Consider the following 7867-nt stretch of genomic DNA (forward strand, 5'->3'; position numbering starts at 1 on the left):
AATCAGATATTATTTCAACAAATGATCATAACTCAGCATTCATTCATCAAGTCAGCAAGATGTAGAGGTGCTCAAGAATTGTTGGAAGTCCACATCTGTTTTCTTAACCAAAAAAAGGTCATTTCTAAACACCGATTTAAGAATGATGATTTACAGAGCCTCGTTTACATTTTAATATGTAATTTATTTGCACTAGTATTCTTCATGAAATAGACATTTTGACAAATATACAAACTTTTGTTTGCTTGTTTTGCAGCAGACAGTATTATAATTCAATAAGTTTGAGTAAAATTAAGTTCAGTTGGTTAACATTAATCTTCCATCCATTAAATATGTTTAAAATAATAAGTATGCATTATGTTATACTGACACAGAATAGGAAGATTGTACACTGCATTTCTGTTTATTGCAAATGTTGTTCACTTCAAGCAATTAGCATGGAATAATGCATTTAATTTAAGTAATAAGCATAGATGTAAATATCATGAAATTCCTGAATTTTTATAAGCAAGCTGTGCTTCTAAATGGTTCGTGCAGAGTTGGGGCAAAAATGTCATTTTGCTGTGTTGTAGCATCAGCTTGCATCTAAAGGTTCTGTCTAGGATAACATTTAGTTCTGTGGTAAAGCTACAGTCTGTTAATGGCAATGCCTAACGATTACAGCTAGCTAAATAGAGGAGTGAGAATCTGTGTATTGTGTGGAAAAATGTGTGGAAACGGCAACAGATGTGTAATAAATCTCATTCTAATTGTAATGATAATGTAAGGGCTCTGTTTCTATTGACTGATTTTTAGGTTTTCTTCACAGTATAGCATAATACAAAAATAAAACAACATGTTCTGATCTGTAATCATGGTTTCTTATACAGTTTTAAAGAGGGTTGATGGGGTCACAGTGGGGCCCTCAGCCATTAAAACCGATACATATTTACTCACTCCTCATATAATACATGGAGTACTGTGTTTGTTGAATCTATGAGATATGTATTTTTATAATAATAGTTTTTCATGTAGTAGATCAGATTGAGTGTTTAGTTACACAACTGAGAGAACCTGTATTTAGATTGATTGTATCTCATGAATTTGTGACCCATTGTTTTTTAAAGCCTGTGTCAGTGAACTGTAATTGCTGCTGGAGGATATTACTTATGCACTTTTATGTTTAGTAATAATGAAAGCTTGAGACCAATATTGTCGTGCATCAACTAACATTTGATGATACATGTATTTAAAACCTTTTTTCTTTTTTAAATGCCAGATTTTCTCAATGGACAGACTCACTTTTTTTTTCTTTTTTCAAATAGACATTTGAATTGGTTTCGTTACCTGGAAACTGCTCTTTTAACTTCAACCAACATGAACCTCCAGCAGCCAAGTAAAAGTCTTTTAAATAGTGAGCCGTTATGTGAGAATTACTCTGTGGATGCCAGTTTCCGCCACAAAAAAAAAAAAAAGGCTTTTTGACTTTCTTTTCTTGCAACCAGAATTTAAATAAAATTAACAGGATTGTTAGAATATTGAGAAATTCCAGAAGAGAGTCCAGAAGTGATGTTTTTTTCTGTCATGGAAAACTTTCTATGTCACAATTAACTTTTTTTCGCAGTTCTGAGTTTGCAATTTTGGGAAATATGACTATCTATCTATATATATATATATATATATATATATATATATATATATATATATATATATATATATAAAACAGAATTCTAAGAAAAGTCAGTAAACTCAAATATTTTTTTATTTGATCAATTTTATCCCGTGGTGGAAACGAGCTTCAATATTATTCCCTTTTTGCAACTTGTTTGTTGCTAAAACAGATTCAGACATTTAATAAAACAACAGTTGAACATAAAAACTGTGTGTTTGTTTTATTTGACTGTTGGGGCCAAAAGATTTGCTTAAACATTTTCATAGTTTAAAGCTGTGTATACATTCTAGAATAGAATAAGACAACTCAAAAATGATTTTTGATAAATATCCTCAGAGGTTTCAAAGTCATGTTGACAGTAAAGTTTATTACTCTTTGTGAATCAAGCTGAAACAACTTGTTAGAATGTCTCATGAAAACATTAGATTGTGCTTGACAGCTTGTAACTAAGGTTGTGTCAGTGCAAAATAACGAATGATTCAACGCATGTTCTAAATGGCTCAAAGCTTTTAAATTCAAGCCTTTCAGATTTCTGTACTGTAGTTTTCTTGCAATTTTATCCACTTTCTAATTCAAATCTAAGTGCTGTTTCTCTTCATTAAAAATGACACAATTCTCAGTAAATTATACAGTCTTTGCGCATAGTTATAGCTTTAGTTGATTAAAATAACTGCATTGGGAAGAACACATTATCTGATGTGTTTTCTGAAGCAACAGTTCTACAATTAGATCATATGTTTCAGTGCATATATATATATATATATATAGATAGATAGATAGATAGATAGATAGATAGATATAGACATTCATATCAGATTATGCTTGTAGGTTGTACTATATGTGCCAGAACACTGGGTGGCAGTATATAACTATGGTTACTATTGGCTGAAGGAGCTGTGTACATTTTATGACTGTCAACAGTATGAAGTTACATACATATTAAATACATAGATTAAATGCATATATTACTTTTCAAAATTGTTTATACTTAATGAATAGTTCAAATCCGATGATGTTCTTTGGGTTCACCTTGCAATGCTATACTGATTTGAGATATACTTGTTTTGCATCTTTAACTGAACATATAGCCTGGTGTGCATAAAAAAAAGAATGTTATTGACTAAATATGATTATGTTTCATGTTCAAATTCTTCAGCTCTTAATGTTAAGATGAGACCTGGGACTTGTCTAATATTAACTTCATGACCTATAATCATCTCTGTTGGTCTATTCTCTAGGTGTATGGTTTAAAATTAGATTTTTGTGTATACAGTTTTGGAAGGACTTCTGAGCAATGCTGCCTTTCAGACAGCAATGCTGATCCAGGAAAGTAGAGTATAATGTAAAAGCTGGCGGGGGGGGGGGGGGGGGGGGGGGTTGGGCGGGGTTCAGAATTGGGCACAACACAGGATGGGCCACATTTTGGATGACTAAATCAAAAGTAGGTCAGTACACTTGAATCAAAACATGACATGGACTAGTGTCTGTGAATAGTAAGCCCCAAAAATGCAATATATGACTTGCACATTCTGCGTGTCTGTGGAAATCAGGCGCGGACTGGACACCGGGAGAACCGGGACAATTCCCGGTGGCCTGGCAGCCGATTTTGCCCCACTATTTAATATCATTATTGTATAATTGCCTGCCGAATGTACTAAAGCAATCATTTGCGAATCCGCCATTTGATAATTAAATCTCTAATAAGTCACTAGTCATGACTCGCGCGCTCTCCGCGCCTCCACCAAACGGTTTGGATCAGACTCAGAGTAATCAATGCGAGAGAGAGAGAGAGAGAGAGAGAGAGAGAGAGAGAGAGAGAGAGAGAGAGAGAGAGAGAGAGAGAGAGAGAGAATAGAGTGGACTGTGGAAGCGCACAGCTGGAGCAGAGAAGCAGAACTACTGTTCAGGGTTTCAGGTCAGTGAAGATGCTTTTTTGTCTTTGTTTTTTAATTTATTTAATCAAGCAGCAGCACGTTGCTTATTTTATTTATTTAAAAATAAATACAAATCCATTTGCAAAAAAAAAAAACAAGGTTATTTTACTTTTATATAGGCTAATAAAAGCATGGTACTTTTTTGTAAGGGAAAAACATGACTCGTGTACAGTATTTGGATTTTTCTATAAAGATATTGTAGTAAAGTAGAGTATTGTATTGTAAAGTATAGTTTTGTTCAATCTTGAGTATTAAAGTCATGAGAGAGATGGATAACGGCAAAATAAAGAGACTGAAGAGAAAAATGGAAGTGAAGGTCCAGTTCAGGAGAGAACTTTTAATTATTTTGCATGTCCCCAAATTAAAGATTTAAACCTTTTTTATGTCAGGTCCATACAAAAAAAAAAATTTGTCTATGAATTTGTTTGTGTGAGTTTGAAGTTTCCAGTCTGAATTTTTTCGATCTGCCCCTCCTGTAAATTAATGGCAAGGACATGGTTTCATTTACTACACATAGGCCTACTGAAGCTCGCAGTGTTTTCAACCTCTGCTGCCTCAGTATAGGAGTACACGAGCACATAAACATAATTTCTAGAACTGCTCTGTCACTTCATGTGCATTTTACTTATTTTGAGAAAACTAAAAAAAACACCAATGTTTCAGGAGTTTATTACACAGAATACGTCACATGCTTATTAGATATCTGTATTTAAGTTGATGTATATGCTTTTATTTATTATTCTTTAATTTTCACAAATTTAGAAAGTAATCAAAAGTACTCAAAAGTAATTAGTTACATTACTTTAATAAAGTAATTGAAAAAGTTACACTACTATTACATTTTAAACAGGGTAACTTGTAATCTGTAACCTATTACATTTCCAAAGTAACCTTCCCAACACTGCTCACAGGTCTGGTTTGCAGGCATAGCCATAGAGAAATTAACATCTCTTTTATTTTCTGAAGAAGTGTAAGATGTTTACAGAGCACAAGATCACAACTGCAATATTTCTTCAGTTAATATCGAATAATGTACATTTTGGATGCAACATTGCAAACACATTTATCTTTTTGCTCCATTAAATAATTAAAATTCAAAACAATAATTAGATTGTTCCTGAAGAAATCTGTGTTTTTGAATTGGTGGCTTGAGTGAATGATTCAATTACTCACTTGTTTTGTTTCTGAATTAATCGTTTGAGTGTAGACCTATTATTCAGTTACTCACTTGTTCAAATCCTGAATGAATCTGTGTTTTCGAATGAATAATTTGAGCAAATGAGTCAATGGCTGCATCCAAAATCACATACACTCCGAAGAAAGTACTTATTTTTGTAAGTACGCACTTTGCGATGCATATTTGGATGCAGCCATTTGTCGCCACCTACTGGCATAATGATGTAATGAAAGATCCACACCACTAATGCACAGTTCAGTATATAATAAGCAGGCGCTGCAGTTTTGTTGTCTGCTGCTTTAAATGCTTGTTCATTTTAAAGTTGGGTTGATTCTAACTGTCAATGGTTTTAGCATTCATCAAATGGATTAAAACATTTCTAAAAGTTATTCCACCGATATTGTTCCTGTTCCGTTATCATTATACTTCCCTGTTCTCATAGAGTTAGAATGATTATCCAAACTTATAGTCCTCTGTGTGAACAGCCCTTAACTGCTGTATAATAAGAAACAAAGTCTTCCTAGTTTTTCTCAGAAATTCTGAAGGAATTCAAGCTTGTAGTCTTTCTGTAGTCATGCCTTGCTTTTTATTCTTAAAGTTATGTGTTTACTTAGAGCTTTAACATTGTCTGAATAAATTTGTGATTAACAGCATCTGTTATATATCTGTCATATATCTGTATATACATGATGTCAAAAGAGGCATATCTTTATTTTCGGACATGAATCATTAATCAGAAGATCAGAGGATTAAAGGTACAATTTGTAAGATATTTGCAGTAAAATATCCAAAAACCACTAGGCTAGTGTTATATATTTTGTCCAGCTGATTACTAACAATATCTCTAATGTTTCCAACAACTTGTAAATCATGAGAAAATTCCCATTCTAAACCATAGACAGTAAAAGAAATGGACACAGCGACCCCATTGGAACTCAATTGAGACAAGTGAAGCACTTCCGTTTCTGACGCGCAGACTCAAACTAAACTTGATGACATCAGCAACCTGTCTGACAGATGTAAATCTTCTAGTAGCTGTGCGTGCAAACTGCCATCGTTAATCTTGCAGAGACGGCGAGCTTGAGCGGGGAGTTCTTTGGCGTGAGTGAGCAGGAGTAAGTATTCTGATTAATTATTTTGTATAGTATTTTAAAATGTAACGCCAGGGCTTGTATCTGTGGGCTTCTCTCTTGATGTCTCCCCGATTGCCTGCGAGCTTCTCCTCCTGTCTCGACGGTAATTTCTCTACTGTGCGACAGAGAGTCGAGTGGTTATGATGCAATCATTAGCCTATACATTGTCGTGTATCTTTAGAAATAAATAATGGACAAATGGAGTCTTTAAACGCCTCAGATGTAAAGTTATTCCCTGTCAAAGTGACGCCAAAATGAATGGGAGTCAATTGGATGCTAACGCAACTGAAGTTCTGCTACAAGATGGTGGCACGCGGCCGACTTCAACTTCCGGTCGACTTCCTTCCCGCCTGTTCTAAACAGTGACACGGGGCAGTGCAGTCGCCTGTCAATGACGTTAGTTCCCCCTTGTTACCACCTTTACTGACGTAGAAACCACATGACATGGACAAATGCGGAAGTAGCTTCGCGTCAAACTTCAACTAGAAAGAGATGCCGATCTCGCTTGTGTTTTACTCGACAAGTGAGTTGTTTTGATTCGTATCTTTACAGAAAACGTATGCTATTATAACGATCAACAAGATTAGTATTACGCAGGGCATCGCGTCTCTAGACCCGCACGAGAACGCGTCTGATCCATAGTCTGATCGCGTCTTTGCATTGACTTTGTATGTAATCTACTCGTGCAAATTGTTGAACTCGCGTTAAATCCATGATTTATCTTTCCGTTTGATTGATGGCCGTCAGCGGTTGGGTAGAAGACAACAAATCCCATCATTCCACGCTCCTTCTTAGCATCATCAAACCACAAGATTGTTATTGTTTTGGTAGTGCGCCCTCTAGTGGCAGGTCCTACAACCTGTACCTTTAATGGGAAAGTTTCTGAGATAGTGGATTTCATACAAAAAGAATTTCTCTGAGATTTTCTTGCTTGCATTGCTCTATAAATTGCTTTGTGCTTCACCCATACTACAGCGGTTCATTCAATATGAGAAAACAACTTTGTTAGAAGAACTTTGACTATGTTATACAAATTCTGAATTTGAGTATAGTGTTTGTGACCTCTTTTTATGTCTCATTCCCCCTGTGATACAAAGCATATGCATTACAATCAAACTCTTGAACAAAGTTCATTCAGGCACATATGCTACAAAAAGGAAATGGGTTTTTCATAGATTAAATAGTGTTCCTGTAAAATGCATTTGTGAAACAAACTTGGGTCTCAGTTGGGACTCTGGACTATTGTTGAATTGAGCAGGTTCATAACCAAATATTCTTCTAATAATCACTTTCCAATAATGCTTAGTATGTCCATTTTAGTTACACAGTCCTCATGATTCAGATTGGAGCCACAGGAACCGTGTCTGGTACTGTAACACCTCCTTTTTTTCTTTCTTTTTTAATGATCATCTTTGTCCTGATAAGTCATTGTACTCTCAGTGAAAATGAGACACCCCAGAGACCATTTGCTCTGTTTCACACATGAGATGGAAACACTGTTAATTGAAGCAGTTCCTTGGCAGCATTATGAATATCTGATTAAACAAAACCATATGTAATCCGGTTGCTGGTATTATATGTGTTTTTGCATATATATTATGTGTGGGCAGACTTTTAACAAAGCTGGTTTACATGGTTTTAGCACCTAGTTCTATTTGAAAGACAATGATTTACTAAATATTAAAATTTCAAATGGGTTTTTCAGCTGAAAATGAAAATTCTGTCATAATTTATTCAATGTCATGTCATTGCAGACCTGTATGACCAGACCTGTTTTTGTGTTGAATATTGTGCAAAAGATTTTTCAGTGACTATTCATTTTATTGTATCTTTTTGTTTATAAAATTAAAGCAAATGTTTATGCTAATTCTGCCAAACATGTCCTTTAGACAATAAGAAAGGCATACAGGTTTGAACAAAATGAAGGGGGATGACAGTTTTAATATGAGTGCTTATTTATTTATCTTATTTA

Source organism: Carassius carassius, chromosome 42 (assembly GCF_963082965.1).
Source record: "Carassius carassius chromosome 42, fCarCar2.1, whole genome shotgun sequence".
NCBI classification, from domain to species: domain Eukaryota; kingdom Metazoa; phylum Chordata; class Actinopteri; order Cypriniformes; family Cyprinidae; genus Carassius; species Carassius carassius.